Below are 22,257 nucleotides of genomic sequence, written 5' to 3' on the forward strand. Positions count from 1 at the left end.
ACCCCGCCGTGAGGAAACCAGTGCCCTCGGCGGTTGCGGGATTCAGTTTCGCCAGGGTCTTAAAATCAAGTTTTTTGATTACGACTTGGTCGATTCTGTCAAAGATTGGCGTGCCGAGTGGTTTTACGCCGCCAATTTGATCCCTTCTCTTGTCGTTCACTCCGGATCTGGTCCCGTGGTTAATGACCGATGGGACAAGAAGCTTGAGTCACCTGCTGAGATTCAAGCGATCCAGCCACTCCTTGATAGAATTAGCATGCTGAAACAGCAAGGTTTGACCGGCTTTGGTATTGTTTCAAGTTTCCTTCGTCGCCGGGTTCAGCCCTTGAAAGAGCGAGAACATCTCGGCTTTGAGTATTCTGGGGCCGAGGATCCTTCGCGCATGGTCCCAGCTCTTGAGCTGACCGGTGAGGAGGTACTCGAGCGCCTTCAGAAGATGTTGAAAGGAGTGAGCGTCATTCCTCCTGCCGTCCCTGAGTACTCGGCCAACAACCCGCCCCCGGCTGTGAGTTGCCTATTCTCCTTTTTCTTTTTATTTGAGTTCTTTAAGTACTCTTTCTGCGTCCGTTCTTGCTTAGTTTTTCCTTGTCTTGGTGTTTTGTCTTTTTTCGTAGGTGCTTGGGCGGAACTTTGTTGATCCGATCCCCCTTGATGTTCTCCCTGCTGTGGCGGAGGCTGGGGATCGTTCAGCCGGTACTTCTGCAATTAGTAAGTCTCAAACTTTTACAGCCCTTCCTGGGGTCTCTTTCAGATTTGATGATGTATATGAAGAGTATGTTCCTCGTCTAGTCCCTCGCGGTCCTCGCAGTGTCCCGAAGAGGGGGCGAATGGACGGGTCCTCATCTGGCTTGCCTGTCTCCAAGAAGCCTCGCAAACCAAGTACTCCCTCAGGTACTCCAGTTGTTGCTAGCATGCTCTTAGGTGAGCACATTTAGTATTCCTTGTTCTTTTATTTTCATGTTTCTCTCTTGAACCGAGTACTTTTCATCTCTTTTTCAGCGGGTGCTCTGGTTTCGCTGGCTGAGGAAGAAGAGGATGATGAAGTTCCTCTCATCATGCGGCGGTGAGTCGTTTTTCATATTCTTGTCGGCTTGAATTTTTCCTCTTTGTTTTTAATTTTAGTCTTGAACTTTTTGAAGTAATCGGAGGTCAGGCGTGAGTTCTTCCGAGGCTCTCGCGCCGACCTCTTCCGAAGCTCCGGGGTCGAGTTCTTTGGTTGCTTCTGCCCCGAGCTGTACTGCTCCTTCGGTGTGGATTTCTTCCACCGCTCCAGCCCCGACTTCTTCCGCGGCTCCGCTGTCGGCTGTCCCGCTCCCGTCGCTGGGCGGCGGGGACGTCTTCGCCGTCGTGGTTCCCCCTGCGAGGCCTTCTCTTGGCTTCGCAAAGAAAAAAGTAGTCGGGTGAGTAGATTCTTGCTTCATCTTTTTGGCTTTTATCTTCCTCCCTCTGGTTCTTATTGGTGTTTCCTTTTATCACTTTTCAGTGCTTCGTCTTCTCTAATTTCTTCATCGACTTCTTCTCCGCCTCCCGTCATGCCAACGAGTTCTGAGCTTCGAGACTCGCAACATTCTGTTGATGAAGTCGCGGCGGGGGCTTCAGAGCTACCTGGCGGAGTCGCGGATTTGGTCGCTCCGGAGGTAACTGTGGCCGTCGCGCCGGGTTCTTCTGGGGGTTTAGCTCCGGCTTCCCTGGAGGTTGCTCTGGTCGCTCCTGCTTCACCCCAGCCGGCTTCTTTTTCCCCTTCTCTTGCTTCCGGCGGCCCTTCGATTTCTGGTGACGTGGTGCAACAGTTTGATGCCACTCATCGGTTATCGGAGCTGACCGCAGCCTGGGGGAGCTTGTCGACCCTTGCGTCTTCTTTTGGTGAGAAACTTCAGGTAGGTTTTATTGCTATTTCTTTTTGCGTGTTTGTTTCTCTTTTACCCTTACGTCTTGTCTCTCTTTGCCTCTTTTTTGCTCAGTCTTTCTCTCGCGATCATTCTGGCTTCTTCTTCTCATCTGAGAATGAGAGGAAGCTGTCTTCGGAGGTGGACGCTCTGAAAGCCGATCTTGACCTCCTCCGGGCTGAGTTGGAGACGGAGCGTCAAGTGCATCAGAAAGAGGAGAAAACCCTTCGCGCCCGGGTAGTGGAGACGGAGAAGCAGAGAGATGCTGCAGTGGAGTCTGCGAAGAATGAATGCAAAGGTGCCGTGGGTTCTGCCTGTTTCTTCTTGTATTTTGACTTGTTTTCCTGCTGACTTGTTCTTGGGTGTCTTGCCTAGCTCTCCGAGTTGAGAAGCAGAAGCTCTCGGAGGGTATTGAAGAAATGAAAGCTCTTGTCCGTTCTAGTCACAATAAAGCTGAGGAGGTAATAACTCATGCTGAGGAAGAACTTGCCCTTGCTAGGTTGATTAGGCGCGGAGCTGACAGAGATCTTGTGCAGGCCCAAAAAACTATTGAAAACTTGTCCGGGAAGCTGGCGACGGCTACTGAGAATTGGAATGCTTTGTGGAAATCTTTTCGTTCAGTAGCCGATGTCCTTCGGACTCCGGCGGATGACGGGCAATCTTGGGCGCAGTTCATTCCCCGGATTCCGACTCGTTTCCAAGAGTTCGCGAAGAGGTGTGCCCAAGTTTGTACCAAGAATGTGCTGGCCCAGGTCCGGGTCCTTGCTCCAGAGGCGCCCCTCTCCAAGATAGCGGAAGAAGCTGAAAGCCAAGAATATCTCGACGCCGTTGAAAAGATGGAGCCTGAGGTCGAAGATCTAGCCAGTAGAGTTGTAGATAGTCTAAGTATTGATATTTCTTTTTCTGATGACAATGCCTGACTCAATTGAGCGTTCTCTTGTAATATTGTACTCCTTTTTAAATGAAGATTCTTTATTTTGTTGATGTATTCTTTGCCTGGGTGCGGTTGAAGTTATTTGACTTGCTGAGTACTTTGTCCTGTTCCTGTCTCTGCTCCGTAAAATAACTCTGCGCGTTATTCTGACGAAGCCTCTCGACTTGTCGAGTACTTTTCTTTTCTTTCTCCCTTGTGATCCGTCGAGTGCTTTGCATTAACAACCTTTCGCCTGCGCTATGTGAAATGACTCGGTATAGAATGCTGCCTTGATAAACTTCGGCATCCGAGTGCTTTCTTGAGTGGCACTCGTTCTTTTCCTATCTGGACGTAGCCCCCGAGCCTCTTGCTTTTCGGAACGAAGTGCTGGAGGGTCTTTTGAAGTTAAATTTCGGCCGACTTGTTTCGGTTGTTAGCTTTTAGCTACCCTCATCGGCGGGCTCAAGCATCTTTTCAGCTATTTTGCACCCGGCCGGGACGCTCAGGCATGTTTTCAGTCATTTTGCTTTTTGTTTCGGGTGTTAGCTTTTAGCTACCCTCATCGGCGGGCTCAAGCATCTTTTCAGCTATTTTGCTCTCGGCCGGAATGCTCAGGCATGTTTTCAGCCATTTTGCTTTTTGTTTCGGGTGTTAGCTTTTAGCTACCCTCATCGGCGGGCTCAAGCATCTTTTCAGCTATTTTGCTCTCGGCCGGGACGCTCAGGCATGTTTTCAGCCATTTTGCTTTTTGTTTCGGGTGTTAGCTTTTAGCTACCCTCATCGGCGGGCTCAAGCATCTTTTCAGCTATTTTGCTCTCGGCCGGAATGCTCAGGCATGTTTTCAGCCATTTTGCTTTTTGTTTCGGGTGTTAGCTTTTAGCTACCCTCATCGGCGGGCTCAAGCATCTTTTCAGCTATTTTGCTCTCGGCCGGAATGCTCAGGCATGTTTTCAGCCATTTTGCTTTTTGTTTCGGGTGTTAGCTTTTAGCTACCCTCATCGGCGGGCTCAAGCATCTTTTCAGCTATTTTGCTCTCGGCCGGAATGCTCAGGCATGTTTTCAGCCATTTTGCTTTTTGTTTCGTGAAAACAACTCGTTGGAAGTCATGACACGGCATGCTGTGGATGAATATTATCTTTATTGATCATGAGTATAAACTAATACATATGTTTTTGAAGAGTATTGTCTTTCGTTGGTTGTGAACGTAGGTCCCTTGCGGCTTGCATGTCTGTTTTTCCTGAGTTGTTTTTACGCATGGAATCTTCTTAGCTGGCTGATGTGCCATGTATTGCTGACTTCTTTTCCATCTTCGGTCATTAACTTGTATGTGCCGGGTCCAGTGACTTTTGTGACAATGAACGGGCCTTCCCAAGGACTGAGTAGCTTATGTCGTCCATCAGTCTTTTGTATCCTTCTTAGCACTAAGTCTCCACCTTGTAGTGATCGAGATTGGGTATTCTTGTTGTAGTGCCGTCTTAAACCTTGTAGGTATCTAGCTGTTTGGAGGGTAGCGTTTATTCTGACTTCTTCTGAGCTGTCGAGTTCTAATCTTCTTGTGTGTTCTGCTTCTCCTTCATCATATTGTTCTATTTTCGGGGATGTCCAGATCAAGTCGGCGGGTAGTACGGCCTCTGACCCGTAAACTAGGAAGAAAGGTGAGTGGCCTGTTGCTCTGCTTATTTGAGTTCGTAGCCCCCACACTACTTTCGGTAGTTCTTCAATCCATTTGGACCCATAGTCCACTAGTTCTTCGTATAACCTTGGTTTTAATCCGGCTAGTATGAGTCCATTAGCTCTTTCTACTTGTCCGTTGGCTTCTGGATGTGCAACGGACGCGTAGTCTATACTGAAACCACAGTCTTGAGCCCAGCTTTTGAATTCTGTAGCTGTGAAGGGTGAGCCTAGGTCTGTGATGATTCGATTTGGCATGCCGAAGCGGTACATAATGTCTTGGATGAACTCGACTGCTTTGGTTGCGCTGTATTTCGCGAGTGGTTTGTATTCAATCCACTTGGTAAACTTGTCAATTGCCACAAAGATGTACTCGAAGCCGCCTTTTGCTTTTTTCAGGGGTCCTACTTGGTCTAGCCCCCAGCAGGAAAAAGGCCAAGCGGGTGGAATGCAGATAAGATTGTGAGCTGGTACATGGGCTTGTCTTGCAAACATTTGGCAACCTTTGCATTTTCTGACAAGCTCTTCTGCGTCTTTCAAAGCGGTTGGCCAGTAGAATCCGGTACGGAATGCTTTGCCAACCAGTGTCCTTGAAGCGGCATGATTTCCACAGCAACCTGAATGTATTTCATCTAGGATCTCTTTACCCTCTTCAAATGAGACACATTTTAGGAGTACTCCTGATGATGCTGCTCTTCTGTAAAGTTTATCTCCTACTAGAACGTAGTTCTTGCTTCTGCGAACAACTTGGGTGGCTTCTGCCTTATTTGCTGGTAATTTGTTTTCTTTGATATAGTCAATGAAAACTTGGGTCCATGAAGTGTTGATTATCAGGATCTGAACGCCTTTAGCCTGGATTTCTTGTGTTGTTTCACCGGGTTGTTTGATAGAGGGAACTGATAGTTCTTCTATGAATACGCCAGGTGGAACCTTTGCTCTGTCTGATCCAAGTTTGGCAAGGACATCTGCTGCAATGTTGGAATCGCGTAGAACGTGTAAAATTTCTAATCCTTGGAAGTGTTTTTCAAGTTTCCGTATCTCGGCACAATAAGCACCCATGTTTTCTTTGGTGCAGTCCCAATCTTTGTTGACTTGGTTGATGACCACTGCTGAGTCGCCGTATACGAGTAATCTTTTTATTCCGAGGGTAATCGCGACTCGTAGCCCGTGGATGAGGGCTTCATATTCTGCTTCGTTATTTGTAGCTTGCCATAATATCTGAAGGACGTACTTGAGTTGTTTTCCTTCTGGAGAAATGAGGAGAACGCCTGCTCCGGCCCCGCCTAGTTTGAGTGATCCATCAAAGTACATCTTCCAATGGTCGAGGATTGTATCTGATAAGGGCTGTTGGATCTCTGTCCATTCGGCCACGAAATCGGCGAGGGCTTGAGATTTGATTGCTTTTCGTGGGGTGAAATTGATGTCCAGAGCTCCAATTTCAACTGCCCACTTGGATATGCGCCCTGTGGCGTCTTTGTTGTGTAGGATGTCTCCGAGTGGAAAATCTGTCACTACAGTAATCTTGTGGCTTTCGAAATAATGGCGAAGTTTCCGAGAGGTAATGAGTAAAGCGTAGAGTAGTTTTTGTACATGTGGGTACCGGATTTTGGATTCTGACAGTACTTCGCTGATGTAGTATACTGGACGTTGTACTTTATACGCACGCCCTTCTTCTTCTCTTTCTATGATTATTGCTGTGCTGATTACTGTGGGAGTTGCCGCAATATATAGCATCATATCTTCGTCTTTCTTTGGGGGTGTCAGGATAGGCGATGAAGTGAGGTATTCTTTAAGTTTTTTGAAAGCTTCGTCGGCTTCTGTTGTCCACTCGAACTTGTCTGTCTTCTTTAGTAGTTTAAAGAAAGGTAACCCCTTTTCGCCGAGTCTTGATATGAAACGGTTGAGGGCCGCCATGCATCCTGTTAGTTTCTGCACATCTTTGACACTTCTAGGTGGGCCCATTTCTGTTATGGCTCGAATTTGTTTGGTGCTGGCTTCAATCCCGCGCTGACTGACCAAAAATCCGAGTAGTTGCCCTGAGGGAACTCCAAATACACATTTGTTTGGATTCAATTTCCATCTCCATTTCTTCAAGTTTTCGAACGTTTGCTGTAAATCTTCAATTAGGGTGTCTGGGTCTTTTGTTTTCACCACCACGTCGTCCACGTATGCCTCCACATTTTCACCGATTTGATTCCCAAGGCAAGTCTGGATAGCTCTTTGGTACGTGGCGCCAGCGTTTTTTAGTCCAAATGACATGGTCTTGTAGCAGTAGGCACCAAACGGGGTGATGAAAGATGTCTTGCTCTGGTCTTCTTCTTTTAGTGCGATCTGGTGATACCCTGAATAGCAATCGAGAAAAGATAATAATGCAGATCCTGCTGTCGAGTCAACTATCTGGTCAATGCGTGGTAGCCCGAACGGATCTTTTGGGCAATGTTTGTTGAGTTCTGTGTAATCGACGCACATGCGCCACTCGTCTGTGTTTTTCTTCTGAACAAGGACCGGGTTCGCTAGCCAGTCTGGATGTAGGATCTCCTTGATGAATCCGGCTGCCATCAGTTTTGTTATTTCCTTTTTAATTGCTGCCTTCTTGTCGGGTGAGAATCGTCGTAGCCGTTGTTTTACAGGTTTGGAGCTTTTGTTAACATCAATTCTGTGCTCAGCCAACTCTCTTGGGACCCCTGGCATGTCGGCTGGCTTCCAAGCGAAGATATCCTTGTTGTCCCGAAGAAAGTTGGTGAGCGCGAGTTCCTATTTTGCCGAGAGGTGAGCGCTGATAGTCGCTGTCTTGGAGGTGTCGCCTGTGCCTAAGTCGATTTGCTTGACGTCGGCTTCTTTTGGTGGTGCAATGATACTGGGTTTTTTAGCTGGTATTTCTAATTCTTCCTGGCTTGTTTCCGCCGCTATTGTGGCTATTTCTTTTCTTCCATTGTCAGCTTGTGCTTTGGCTGCAATTTGGATCGCCTGAACGTCGCAGTCAAAAGCGCGCTTTAAATCGCTTCGAAGAGAAAGGATACCGTGGGGTCCTGGCATTTTAAGCAGTAGGTACGGATAATGTGGTATTGCCATGAATTTGGCTAGCGCCGGTCGTCCTAGGATTGCATGATATGATGAGTCGAAGTCGGCGACTTCGAATTTGATAAACTCTGTTCGGTAGTTTGAAGGAGTTCCAAAGGTAACAGGTAAAGTAATTTGTCCGAGTGGCATGGCTGCTTTGCCGGGTACTATTCCGTAAAAAGGCGTGCTTGTTGGTGTAATCATCCCGGCGAGTTGTAGTCCCATTTTCCTTAGGGTTTCTGAAAAGATGATGTTAAGCCCAGCTCCTCCATCGATTAGTACTTTGGTGACGGTCATACCAGCTATAGTTGGATCCAAAACCAATGGATAATGGCCCGCGTTTCCCACGCTAGTCCATTGGTCTTCTCTGGTGAATTGGATAGGATACTGTGACCAATTGAGGTATCTTGGTGTAGCCGGCTCTGCTGTCATAATGGTCCGTAGTGCTAGTTTTTCTTGATGTTTGCTTCTGCAATCCGGAGCCCCCGAGAAGATCACTGCTACCGTTCCCCTAGGTTTTTGGAATCCTTTGTCCTCGTGGTTGTCTTCTTCTTTTTTCTGATTGTCCTCTTTGGCGTTTTCCTTACTATCTTTTCTTTTGTATCGATCGTTGAAAGTGTAGCAATTTCCGATGGTGTGCCTCCCGCCAGGGTGTAATGGGCAACGTATGCTTTCAATGTCATCATATCTTCTGGGTTTGGGAAACTTCTTTGATTTGTCGGCCATTGCCACAGTATTGTCTGGTCTACGTTTTCTTTCTTGATGTCTGCTACTCCGATGATTTTGCTTGTCCGAGTTGTCCTGGTTGTTTCTGTCTGGGAACCTTTCCCGTGTTTTTTCTTCTGCAGTAATCATCTTTTCTACTGTTCGTCTGAATTCTTCATTGTTTCTCGGATTTTCTTTGCAGAAATCTTGAAATTGCCACCTAGCCATGATTCCGTGAGAGAAAGCTTCAATTACTTCTCGTTCGGTTATGTCATGCACTTGAGCTCGTAGTTCGCCGAATCGTCGATAGTAGTTTCTGAGACTTTCACCTCCCTTTTGCTTGAGTCCTTTTAATTCTGCATGGGTGATTGGATGTGTAATGATTCCTGCAAAATTCTCGCAAAAAGCTCTTTGCAAATCCTCCCAATTTCTGATAGATCCTGGGTTCAGTTTGTCGAACCATTGGAGAGGCATGGCTTCCAGTGCCATGGGAAAGAAAAGGGTTTTAATATCGTCATCTCCTCCGGCTAGTTCAATTGATTGTGAATATATTCTGAGCCATTGCCTTGGTTCGGTTTTGCCATCATACTTGGAGTGGTTAGACGGTTTGAATTTGTGAGGTAATCGTACTAATGCAAGCCTGTTCGTGAAACAGGGGAACCTGTCGTGCGTCTTGGTTTCTTTGAATTCGGATTCGGCACCTTCTTCTGGCCAGCTGTCGTTCTGACGGGAATAATCTTGCGAGATTGTTTGGGTAGGTATCCTACTTCTAGTCTTCCTGGGTTGTTCAAATCGGTGGCCCTGATTATGTTCCTTCCTACTTCCTTCATTATGGCTTCCACTTGGCCCAAGTCTTTCGAAAGCAGATTTCCTTTGATTTTGTTCTTCTTGTCTGTGGGTTGTTGATCTTGCGGGTAGTCTTGATCGAGCTCTCTCTTCATGTGCTTTCGGGATTGTTGATCGGAGCAAGTCCTGGAGCTGTTCATACTTTTCACTGGGGTGTGAAGTTTTTCCGAGTTCTTCTAATGCCTCTCGAATCTTATCGTAGGGTGTATTCGCCGTGCGTCTTCCCTCGACTTCTCGTTGTGATTTTCTTTTGTCGTACTCAGCCAATTCTGACTCGTATCTGATCCAAGCTTCCTTACGCTGCCTAGCACGGTGTTGACGCCCTTGCTTCAACTTGTTTTTTCTTTCTCTAGCTTGTCTCTGACTGTCTGTTTCTCCGTCGTAGCCTTGGGCAAACGGTGATATGTTGGATTCTGATTCATCTGATGATCTGACATCAGGTGCTTCCGGGAGATTTAATGGTGACCGCGGTCGTCGAACCATGAGTACTTCTCGCGTATGAGCAGTTCTGTTATTGACATTAGTTTTCATTCTGTTGGAGTTACTGATAACTTTAGTAGATGCCTCGGTGTCGTAGATCGAGTCTCCTTCCTGGTAAGGTAGAATAGCTGTTGCTGATGTGCCGACTAGTTGGGTTCCGCTATCCTCAGGGACGGAACCCGGCCAGTGGATGATACAGTCCTGCGATGTTATTGTTAGCACGAGACCCTCCTGAGCTCCTATCAGTGGTATCCCGAATCTAGGATTGAAAGATCTTTCGACCTGCCCCTGATAGGATTTCGCCATGTTGTCGAGCCCAAATGGAAAAGAATTCGACTTCTTGTGATAACTCTGGGGGTAATCCGAGTTGTTTCGGGTTGTGCTCTGGAATCTTTCCGAAAGAGAACTCGGCTTCCAGAAAGCACTCGGATAAGACTTCGCCTTGGAGCTTGAATTCGAATCGGATACGAGTGGTCGTGAAATCTGATTTGAATCGGATACTATGAGTTGCGCGAATCTTCTGGTGAGCTGATCCGTTGCAGTTGTTGAAATAGGAACTTTTTCCAGATGATCTGAATCTTTGAGGAGATGGCTTTGAAGTCTGCCGTTGTTATCTGCCTCGCAGATCCATGAGCCGAAGATGAAAGTTGATCCCGTCGGGAAGATTATGTTGTCGAGGTCCATCGAGCTCTCGGATGCAAGTCGCCGAAGTCCCCTACCTGGCGCGCCAGCTGTCGATGTTTTACCACCGATAGCCTGCCACGGGGGTACCCGGGGCAGTATGTTCGGGCTTCGGCGTATGCCGAACTCGATGGTTAACGCAAGACACAGTCGATTTATTCTGGTTCAGGCCCTCGATCGTAGATCGAGTAATAACCTTACGTCCAGTCGGCCTTAGCCTTTGCGTTGGATTGATTGTCAAGGGTTGTGTCGTACAATTGTTGTCTATGTGTGTGTTCCCTGATCTAGGGACCCCTGCCCTCCTTTATATAGTTCAGGAGAGGCGGGAGTCCTAGTCGGTTACAAAGTAGAGATCCTAGTAGGATTACGTGTAACTAGTCCTAATAGGATTACATGTAGGAAATCCTAGTTGGACTAGGTCTTCTTTTCTCTTCTCCGTGGGGAACCTTATGGGTCCCGCATCGACAGCAGCCGCGTGGAGAAATCCCCGCCGCCACCATCCTCGTGGCTGCACAGCCCGGTAGGCAGCCCGCTCCGGCGGCGGCGAGGAGGTACGGAGATGGAGGAGGGGGCTGGCTCCGGCGGGGGTTGGAACACCGGAATCGGCTGTAGGAACAACGCATAAGTCAATGAAGAATCTTCTTAACCCTCGAATTTATTATGTATCTAGACATACGTTAGATCTAGATATATAGCAAAATTGATGCACAAAAAGTCAAAGCGACTAGTAATTTGGAACGGAGGGAGTAAAATACTAAATTCAACCAGTGCCAAGCATCAAACAAATCTCTTTGGGTTCAACACTTTTTCAAGAAATCTCTCTTATAGCATCTCTCCATCCTAGCTGTCTATGCAAATAAGTCAAATTTACTTTTTGCACCTTACACTCTTGTGCCTAGTTTGGATGATCGGGGAGGCAAACCCAGGGCACGGAAGCACCCGAGGGAGATTTTAAGGGCTGTTAAAGCCCGGCTGCCTGTGCTATACAGCAAACACAATACTGTACAGGTAATAGCATTGCACTGGCAATAAAACTGAATTGCACAGGCAAGAACAATGGATAAAGCTCAAATGTATAAGAAAAATCAATAACTCACGGATATAGGTGAGACACATGAGTGATATTTTGTTAATGACAAAACATCACTTTTTCCTTGTGACATGCATTTTGCAGCTCCACTCATGCTGAAATAAAAGAGGAAAAAGTGATGAAGAAATCTACAGGAAACTATAGGACGAGTTTGTAATGCCCCTAAATTTGATCTTCAGACTACTGGGATGTCTTACAAACCCTAATATACAATTTTTTTCTTCTGACTGTCCTCTCCATCAATCAACATAAGAAATGGCTTCCATAGATAGCTTAATCCATTGGACTAATCATTTTGCAACAGTTATGGTCCAGATCTGTAGTTAATAAGATTAATAAAAATACAAAAATAGCTTAGTTCAAGTAATATAAACCACATCAATCATACACATCCAAACGGTTCAGCATGAACCCATGGCACTGAAATGCAGTTGGATGCTTGCAATTTCACATAATGCACTCCCTGCAGGTTGCAACTAAGACGAGGACTAAGGAAAAACACTGAAGAACTACTACATGCCACTATAAAGGACAGTATAACAATTAACAAGCAGACGTTCCTCTAGCTATGCATGCAACAATTCAAATAGATGTCTCACTTAACTATGGCTTCTCCCATAGCACATAAAAAACCAATGGCCACCAACCCAATTTGTCACAACTCACGAGTCGCTCAAGCTAATGCAATCCAACTAATGCACCTAAATATTTGAATATCCTGGTGAACATCTTTATATTGTTTCAACAAATGTATCATCAAGGAATAAACCGGATATTGACATCTTGTTGCCCTAAAGATCATGCACCATAATTATCATTCCTAAAATTGTACAGTTTGGTTAAAGAATTCATATGTTGCTATCTAAGCTGGACCAATATTATCTCCACAAAAAACAAAGAATTATGTATGATCTTCTTAAGGTGCATATTCATCACTCGAGATTGTAAAAAGAAAATTGAGTGTTGTTTAACTTGCAGTTATGCAATCATCGTGGAGCATCCTCTTGATATGGAGACATTCCCACAGGTCCCATCTAAGCATTGGCAATGAAACGTTGCAACTTGGCAACTTGCAATAGGACAGTAGGAGTCATGTCCTGTAAATCAGTAAGATGTCAAATGCATCAGCAAATCCCTTAGAAGCGTTCTTGAACCACTATTTTTTGTGAAATGGTACCAAAGCAATGTTGTACTAGAGATAAGTTAAATACACAATGTTAGACTTGTCATTAGGCTTAGCACTTAAGTCATCTTGTAATCACGGCCTTGGGCTTTATGTACGTGCTACAGGACCATGCATATGTCCGGCATAGACCGGCCAGGGTTGGGCCAGCCCAAGCGTTGTTTCCCTAAATGTATTTATGGTGCACTTTCTGCAGGATGAGTGTGTCGGTCCTCTACGCAATGGACAAGCCAAAGGAGGACAAGGGAGCTGCTTTTGGTTGCGGCGTCCGATGTGCATTCGCTGCTAGAGATGTAAAAAAAAGCTTGTGCCCTCGTAGCCCAGAACGAAGCCCGCTTTTTTTTTGGGTCCTATACAGGCAAGGCACAGGCCGATGGTAGGCGTGCCTGGACCTACCCTGCCAATATAATGACAAGGGCTATGCCTGGGCCGCTTCAAGGCATGCTGCCTCGCCCTATCTACTCTTTGCCTTGCCCTATCTCTCAGCCCTAGTGTTCCTATCTACTCTCTGCCTTGCCCTACCTTCTAGTATCTGTATTTGCTGTAGCACCCGGTTGTAAGAATAAAACCAGATACACACCATATGTAAGCCCAAGAAGTCAAATATCATATATAGCTACAAATAAGGGTAATATCATAAGACAATGCTTATTACATAGCGTATTAGTATAAAGAATACAACCTCAGAGTATAGACAGCGGAAAGACAACTCCGATCTTTAGATAAAGACTCCACTTCCACAGGTACAACTGACTGGTTGATCATAAGCCTAATTCCTCCAAACTCTAGCAATCTGGTACCTATTCAGGATTTTTATCTAAATAATTGAAAAATAAAGTATATGTCGTACTCAACAAATATAACATGGGGTTCATGAGGCTCAAAAGTCTAACACTGGTTCAACTGCGATTAGCTTTTAATTGTCACAATTTTAACATAGGAGTAGCAATAAGTTTATCACAAGCCCATATAAACACATGAGCAGGTAAACATGAATAATGAATGGCATAAACAGTAATCATTAGCGAGCATCTTCATCATCAGTATCATCAGTGTTCATCACCTATTTCGTAAATGTTCTAAGTCCGCTCGTGACCGTGAGCACGACTGATATACTAGTTTTACACTCTGCAGAGATTGTACACTTTCACTGCGAGTCGTGATTTACCCTTTTGCCCGAGGTAATCAGCCTCTTAACCGACTTCCTATGAAGGTCAGCAGGGTTCACTATGAAGCCTTTCAAAGATTCGTCTAACAAGTTAGGGCCATTAGATTCACTCGACAAATAGATGTAGAGCCTCCCTTCCCGATGGAATAATGACGCGCAACCTATACACAAGGGGACAGAGGCCGCACTATACCCGATTTGTCAAGCCATTCTTATGCCAATAAAGGTAACCACTAACAAGCTAGAAAAGATCCTCATACTAAGCTAAAGCCAGAGCCATGTAGCCCTCACAGCTGTACTGTAAGCCCCGGATGATCACTTATAGATAAGTCCTTAGGGAGAGGAATCTAGAGCACCATAAAAACAACCTAATGCTCCAGCCCCCTTGTTCCATGTTGCTAAAAAGCATCTTTTAATGTTTATTGTATATACCATTAGTCAAGTTACAAGATCATGGTTGTAGTTGAGCACTACTATCGTACTACCCAATGCATTATCCCAAAGGAATCAAGGTACAAAGTACAAAGTTCTAGGAAATCCTTAGTGGCAGTCAAGGTAGACACATCCAGTATGAATTAAATGATTAAAGGTGTATATGACAACAAGGAAGATCCCATGCTATACTTACCATAAACTTAGATCCTTCTTCTAGTCCAAACCTTCAAAGATCTGCTTCTTAATTCACCACGTAAAACTCACCGACTGGACAAGATTATATAGCACCATACAAGCATCCGAACAAACATGCCTTGCATACAAATATAACTATATTAGAACAATACACCAATCATATAAAACATAATATAAAAATGTTTTAAAGACGTTCTACACGTTGCTACGAACACATAGACGCAAAAAACACTCTAATCAGAGCTACGGTTTGAAAGAAACGGCTACCGAAAGATCTACTCATAAGAGAAAATATAAAACTATAAGCTTCATATGTTTTAACTATATAAAAGCTTATATAAATTGAATTAAGTCAAATTTAGATTTGATTTATAAAACTAAAGTAAAACAAATCATATTTTATCCAGTTGCATAATTATTATTCAAATTAGAGTTTAAACTATGAAATTCCAGAGATAGTGACATGATAAACATTGTTACTAATGCGTAGATCTCGTTGTAATGAATCTAGTGCAACTTGAACAGGTCAAATCGGAGCTAAAATGTAGAAGATATGAATTAAACAAGATTTCCTTTAAATTTAACCTCGAATTTTAAAAGTTGAAAACATACCTAACAGTAGTATGAACATGTAGATTATGAAATTACAAACCTAATATAATTTGAACGGGTCAAATCGGAGTTAAAACGGAGAAGATATGGCCTAACGAAGATGTGACAATTTTGTAAATAGATAAAACTTGATTTTTGGATTTAAAATAAATAAAATCTGATTTTAAATCTTGTCGAGGACTGCGGGTTCAATTTTTCAAAAGGCGAGGGTCTCTTTAACAAAAGTACATGGACGGTGGGTTGATTTAGCACAAACGAAGGGGCTCTTTAACAAAATCACCACCGAAGGGGTACTGGTTAATCCTAACCGTTGGATCTACTTTGGACGGCTGAAAACATAAGCAAGGGAGAGAGAGAGCGCGGCCGGCTAGAACGGAACTCCAGACGGCGGCGGCCATTAACGGCTGTGAGGAGCTCGCCGGCGTGAATGGGAAAGCGCCTACGGGCCATGTGACGACACAGGGAAGGCACCGGGAGAGAGAGCATAGCACGACGAACTCACCTAGGAGGTTATTGTCGACGGTGAGGCACGGAAAGGGCACGGGACACGGAGGAGTAGATGGCAACGGCGGCGCTAGGGTTCCACGGTGGCAGCGCGGCTTGAGGCGAGGCGATAGCTTCCGATAAGGGTTGGGAACGGGGCGGCGTGAGCTCAACGACTATTTAAGGGGGCGGGTGCCGTGCAGAACACGACAAATGACGAGGATGGGCAGCGACGAACTCTCAGCGGCGTGGTTTGCTCGGAAGAGTTGGAGCCAGGCACGACTTGAGGTAGGAGATGTGGCTGACGCGTGGGCCCATGGTGACAACGACTGCGCGCAAGGGAAGAGGAGGCACGGTGCGGCGCGGCCTGCTTGCTGGTATGGCTTGGGCCGGAGTTGGGCCAAAGGGGTGAGTGCGCTAGCCCTGCGGGAACAGAGGGGAGAGGGAGAGGCCGAGCTGGGCTTTCCTTCGGTGAGCTGGGCCGCCGGGAGCGGGAGTGGGCGACGCGGCGCTGCTGGGCTTCACGGGAGAAACAAGGCTGAATTGGCCAAAACCAGGTAAGGAGAGGAAAAAAATAAAGAATTCCTTTTCTATTTTGTTTTCAAAATCAAATTCAAATGTAAACCAAATCAAATTCGAATATGGTTTCAAATATACTTTTCAACTCAAATAAATTGGGCAATTTTTGGTAGACTTCCAAAATAAATTTTATAGCCTTTTTAAGTTCTTTTATTTTCTAATTTTCTTTTCTTTTGTTTCAAAGCCATTTTCAAATTCATTTTCCATAAGCAATTCAAACCATTTTGAATCTTGATTCAAACCACTCAATCAATAAATCAAATGCACCGGCATTTATGCACAACCATATTGCTATACCCTATGATGAATTTTAATGTAATGAAAACTATTTTTTCCCTATATTTCATGTGCACAAAAATTCATAAATAAATCATTTTAATCATAGTTTCAAAAGTACAAATTTTAGGGTGTTACATCTGCTCAGCCTCTTACCTCTCAAGTCGCGTCCATGTTCCCGTTGCTGCCTCTCTCAGGCCCACGCAACGCTGCATCTTCCTCTCCTCCCTGCCCGGCCGCCCAGCCTCCCCCCGAGCTGCCTCTTTGGCATGCACAGCGCCACATCCCCCGACTGCCCAAACCCCCCCCCCCCCCCACCCCCGAGACGCATCTTTTGCATGCACAACGCCACATCCCCGGCTCGTCCCCACCCGACCACCCTAGTCCCTGCCACACCGACATCGTCTTGTCGGCTTCTCCCCTCTCAGCTAGGTGTCGACACGCCGATTGCTCGGCTCCTTCACGCCTAGTCACCCCCACACCGCCAGGCGCAGCCTCCTTGACTCCTTCACATGCCTGCCGGCTCCAGGCTGTGGGCTGGCCGATGTGCCGTGGTTATAAATGCTTATCAGCCTAACATGGAAAATGACCTGCCGTGCTGTGCCTGAGCTAACCCCAGGCCCATGGGCACCTTTGGCACAGCCCGATGGCACGGCAGTATCGTGTCTAGCCCAGCAAGATCAGGCCATGCTTTTTTAGGCCCATGCCGGGCGGCCCATATGGCCATCCATATTCGCTGTTAAGATTGTGAAGAGCAGAAAGAGAAAGGCCTAGGAAGAAGACAAGCCAAACTGAAAATATTTGAACCCTGAATAGCTGTCCATGTTAACCGAGGCCCATGCGGTGGCCAACTGGCTCGGCCGGCGGTGATTCTATACCAAATCTCATTATCGTAGCATCTGATATCAGCACATCACAGTAATTAAGGGAAATGAATCAGCATAGATTCAATCGTTTTGGCCGGCTTCATGTTAAGAGCATGCGTCAACAATGTTTCTGCTAATTTGTGTGGTATAAGCAGAGGCATCCAGGAACCGGGACTTAGTATTTGTTTTATTTGTGTCAACAAATAGATAGTCCATATCAACGGAAAGAAATGATAACACTGATGCGACAAGTGTCCGTTCGGTGCTTCCTCCTCACAAAACACTGTTCACCTATAAGAACAGTGTTTTTCTCTCACAACAAATCAGCCGAAAACGACCCGCCGACTTTAATCCACCTCAGCCGAACAGATGAGGCCATTCACTCAGGCACATTCGACAGAGTAGCTTCAGTAAGCAGTCCAAATTGCATATAATAATTCTACTAGGCAGGCCTGTCAAATACACTAGATGCTTGTCTGTTGAGAATAAAAAGGTAACAGCGTGATTGATGTCTAATTAAGTGTCCTTCCAATAAGTATAGGTATATGATACCTATGCACATCAAGTCCACCATGACACCAATATGGCTTGGGCACAGGCCATCCGCAACATAAGTTGGTTGTTTAACAAAAAAACTCAAACAAGTGGCAATTAGAAAATAGAAACAATACCTTGTTATGACACCATAGGCCAGGGGATATTTCACCGCAGGAGCGCCATTACCATCTATTTCCATAGGGCCATTATCATCCATTTCCATAGAAGAATCTAATCCTCTGTTGCATGATACTCGGTCAACCAACATATTTTTTTCAACCTATAAGTTCCTATAAAAGTATTACTTTGCCTATGCAGCTACCATTGAGACATTGAAGGTTAAAAGGAAAACCTTTCAGATTGTAGTGCAAATTTTTTTCACTCTTCTCAAAGCTTTGACAATCTTACTCTTTGGTAAGAAAGGAGTTACTTTACTTCCATCATAGAAATTCATTCCCACAAATCTCCCACGAAGATCAATTAGAGGGCCTCCAATCCCAGCCTAGTACAAAAGAAAATAGAAGCACAAAGTTATGGGAGAACTTGTAATACCTGAGAAGTTCAGTAGATTACTATAATTATTGGGAGCTCCAATTCTTATGCAACTATATTTATCCTGGCCACCAGTATTATGAAATATAAAATAAAAACAATCATAAGAGAGATTCACCACAGAACCTTGTTGATTATACAAGTGGACAGCTTAAGATCTTTTCAATCAGTTATGGATTCTGAGTTTCCAGGCTTCACTTCACCCATTGAGGCCATTAATAGTCCATGTGTTGTGTCACGCCCTACAGCTACTACCTTTTCAGGTAACTTGAGTTCTTTATTGAAAATGTCTTCTGGGCGAACCGAATGGAAATTCTTGTCAATGCTGACAATAGCAAAGTTATAGCTTAAATTATACAATTCCAATGTCCCATTGGCACGTTGATTTGGTGGGAGAACCACCTCAATCTGCAATATGGTAAAATGAGCTCGATCAGTTAACTACTCCTACCATATATATAACTTAAAAGGACCAACAGAAATTGCACGTTAGGAAGCACCAACCCTTAAGCTATCCTCAATGGTAAAATCATCATGGCCTCTAACCAAACTGCCTGAAGTCAGGATCAAAATGCGCGCATGCCACTTTATAAGCAAGCCTGTGCATGCAAAAAACCTACTATGTCCTACAGATCAGGACTTAAAGCATTACACTGTGAAGATAGAATACCAGCACAAAAACTAATAAGCATACGACTGCTCAGCTGTAAAAGGAACCTTTGAATGAAGCAAGCGAGACAGCACAACGCGATATATCTGTCACAGCTTTTTTTTTTGAAAGACGCTCCCAGACATGCTCCCCAGAACCAGCAGGTGGATGACCAAACGGAAACCCTGTCCATGCACGTACTCTACCAAAGCATCCTTCAAAACGATTAGGCAATTGTCCATTGACTGCTTAAAGAAGAAGCTCAGAAGTTAACTATATATAAAGTAGTGCACAAGAAAGATGTTAGCAATGTCAAAAGCAACAACTTACATTCAAGCACAAGTGGTGGTGGCATGGGATAGCCTAAGGATTTTATCCGGTTAATAGTATGAACAAATCCTGATGCAATAATATGATCAATATTAGCACCCTCAGATGATATATATATATATATATATATATATATATATATATATATATATATATATATATATATATATATATATATATATATATATATATATATATATATATATATATATATATATATATATATATAGCTCTCATATAATATTTCGTGCAGAATGATCAACAGGTAGCATTTATAATGATAGCTTGCATTATTATTCACACCTGAAGGGACTATAGTTGATACACCATCAGGCAACGAATATCCACGGAAATGGAGTAGTTTACAACTGCATACAACACATAGAGTTGTTGTGATAAATAAATAAATAAAGTAATCAAACAATAAAACAGCCATACCAAGGTATGAAAAAAAGATTAGGCAACAAGGCTTTAGATATTCGACAAATTAAAAGATACGAAGATCGAGCAGCTTCAGATGTCATGAATTTTGCCCATATTGTCTGAATGAATTGCTTTAGCTCTTCCTCATTTAGATAAATATCTATACTAGCTTCAACATTAAGCATGAGAACTAATTTAGCAGCAGGAGATGTGGCATTGACATAGGTATCCCCCCGGTAGAGGTAGCCAGAACCAAACTGTTTTCAGTCCACAGATTGGGGCAGGAGATGGGGTTTCGAACAAAAATAATAAAGAAGCTAACTAGGGAACATCTTGTAAAGGTTATAGTGTGTAGAAGACATACTAGAGTATCCGGAAATGCTTCAAGCGTTGACAAAGTAACTTCCTCGGTAGGAAGCGGTATCCTACATTTGCATCGTCATTGTGATGAAGATAACGACCAAGGTTCATCCCATGAAGTCTCATACCATTTCCATTAGATGGATTTTCCATTTCCTCAAGTGGCCCTCCAAGTACAGCCTAGGACAAATGCAAATGGTGGCATTTATAAAGGAAAAAGGAAAGTTGCATTTTCTCTTTGGTCGACAGACATAAATTAAACAACGGATATTACAATGCAAAATTTTCATTGTGCCATAACGCAAGAAACAAATCGACAGCATATACCTCTGAGAAATTTGGACTAGCAGAAATCTAGGTGTAGTTTGTTAAGTAATCTGCTGCTCCCCCTGTGTGAATGCGCGGCAGGGATAGGCGGTGCCGAAAGGGCTCCCTGCTACTGCACTGTAGCCACTGCAGGGGCAGGCGCCACAAGGCTCCCCTGTCGTACTGTAGCCACAGCAGGGGCAGACGCCAAAGTCAGTCCCGCTGTCACATCTAGTCACTATAGCAGTATGACAGTTTGACATGTCTGTGTACTAAGATTAGATGGGTAAAGTTGTATATATAGTTTGCTACTGCAACTCAGTAAAGAGAGCGAGCTTAGTTTTGCCATCTCCTCTGTAGAGCTCTGGTCAACGCTGGTGCTTGTGCTGTGTGTGTGCTCTGTTCTCCCTTCCTTCTTCTACCTCTAGCCATAGTGTGTGGTCGGCAACGTCGATGAGTGGTCGGCTCACCCGTTCCGAGAGATTCAGGGGCTAACAAGTGGTATCAAAGCCGTACAAGCGCCGTTGTCAGACTAATCGCTGGCGATGATGGGCGGTTTGAAGATGGGCGACAGCAGCGGCACTGTTGTGGCTGCCTAGGCACGACAGGATGTCGTTGTGCGCACGGTGTGGGAGGTCAGCGGCACCAGTTGGCCGACGCTGACTCGCACCAACTATGGCGAGTGGTCGGTGGTCATGAAGGGCTTAGAGCCCGACGGCTCTGGAATGCTGTTGACAAGGGCACCAACAATGAAGAAGACGATACGTCAGCGTTGGAGGCTATTCTCGCTGCTGTGTCAGTGGAGTACAGGGAGCCATTGGGGGCGAAGAGCTCTGCTAAGGAGGCGTGGGAGGCCATTGCGGCGATGCGCGTCGTTTCCGACCGTGCAAAGAAGACGAAGGCCCAGGTACAGGAGTACGCCAACCTCAAGTTCAAGAATGGTGAATCGGTGGAGGACTTCTCCCTCCACCTGTAAATGCTCATCAGCAAGCTGAGGAGCCACGGCGTCACCATCGACGAAGAGGAGGCGGTCTCCAAGTACCTCCACTCCTTGCCGGTGAAGTACATCTAGATTGCTCTCTCCATAGAGATGATGCTGGACTTGTTCACTCTCACCATTGAGGATATGATAGGTCGTCTGCGGACGATGGACGAGCGCATGGAGCAGGCCACAACGACGAGGGACACCGACAAGCTGCTGCTGACAGAGGAGGAGTGGGTTGCTCAGAGGAACTCTAGGGAAGCCCCCTCCTACCACGGTGGTGATGGCAAGCACCGCGACAAGCCTTCTTCAGAGAAGAAGAAGAAGGTCGACCCCAACGCCTGTCGGCGCTGCGGGAAGACGGGCCATTGGGCAAAGGAGTGCCCAAATCGTAAGCAGGAGAAGAAGGCTGAGGCTCATCTGGCGTAGGCTAATGATGATGATGAGGCCACTCTCCTGATAGCGACATTCTATGTAGTGCATGACGTTGAGGCTAAGGGGAAGGGAGAGGTGATGGCGGTGGTCGAGCATGGCAAGGCTCTGAAGGTTGTCCACCTCGACGATCCGCACGCCTAAGTCCACCTTGGATGTGTGGGCGGCGGACAAGAGCAACGGTGGTACTTGGACTCCGGCACCAGCAACCACATGACAGGCTCCAAGGAAGCCTTCTCCGAGCTCGATGGCGACATGACCGGCACGGTGAAGTTCGGTGATGGCTCAAGGGTGGCGATCCGAGGGCGTGGCACCATCATCTTCAGGTGCCAGAACAGCGAGCACCGTGCGCTAACGGATGTCTATTACATCCCGCAGCTATGTTCAAGCATCATCATCATCATTGGCCAGCTGGATGAGCACGGCAGCGAGGTACTGATCAAGGACGGCATCCTTAGGATTAGGGAACGGGAGCAACGCCTTCTTACCAAGGAGAAGAGGTCCCAGAACCAGCTATACCTGCTCGACTTGAAGGTGGAGCAGCCAGTGAGCCTGGC

The 22,257-nt window shown here is 45.5% G+C and overlaps 1 long non-coding RNA gene and 1 pseudogene across 1 annotated transcript; one reads left to right on the top strand and one right to left on the bottom strand.

Moving 5' to 3' along the window:
• The first annotated feature begins 595 nt into the window (after positions 1 to 595).
• LOC136476297 (uncharacterized) lies at positions 596 to 1,064 on the top strand. Its single transcript, XR_010763517.1, has 3 exons — positions 596 to 708; positions 790 to 891; positions 1,000 to 1,064. It is a non-coding gene; the product is annotated as an uncharacterized lncRNA (long non-coding RNA).
• A 9,625-nt stretch (positions 1,065 to 10,689) lies between these two features.
• Positions 10,690 to 21,144, bottom strand: LOC136469940 (uncharacterized; annotated as a pseudogene).
• Between the last annotated feature and the right edge of the window lie 1,113 nt (positions 21,145 to 22,257).

The sequence above is a fragment of the Miscanthus floridulus genome, chromosome 8 (assembly GCF_019320115.1).
Source record: "Miscanthus floridulus cultivar M001 chromosome 8, ASM1932011v1, whole genome shotgun sequence".
Lineage (NCBI taxonomy): Eukaryota > Viridiplantae > Streptophyta > Magnoliopsida > Poales > Poaceae > Miscanthus > Miscanthus floridulus.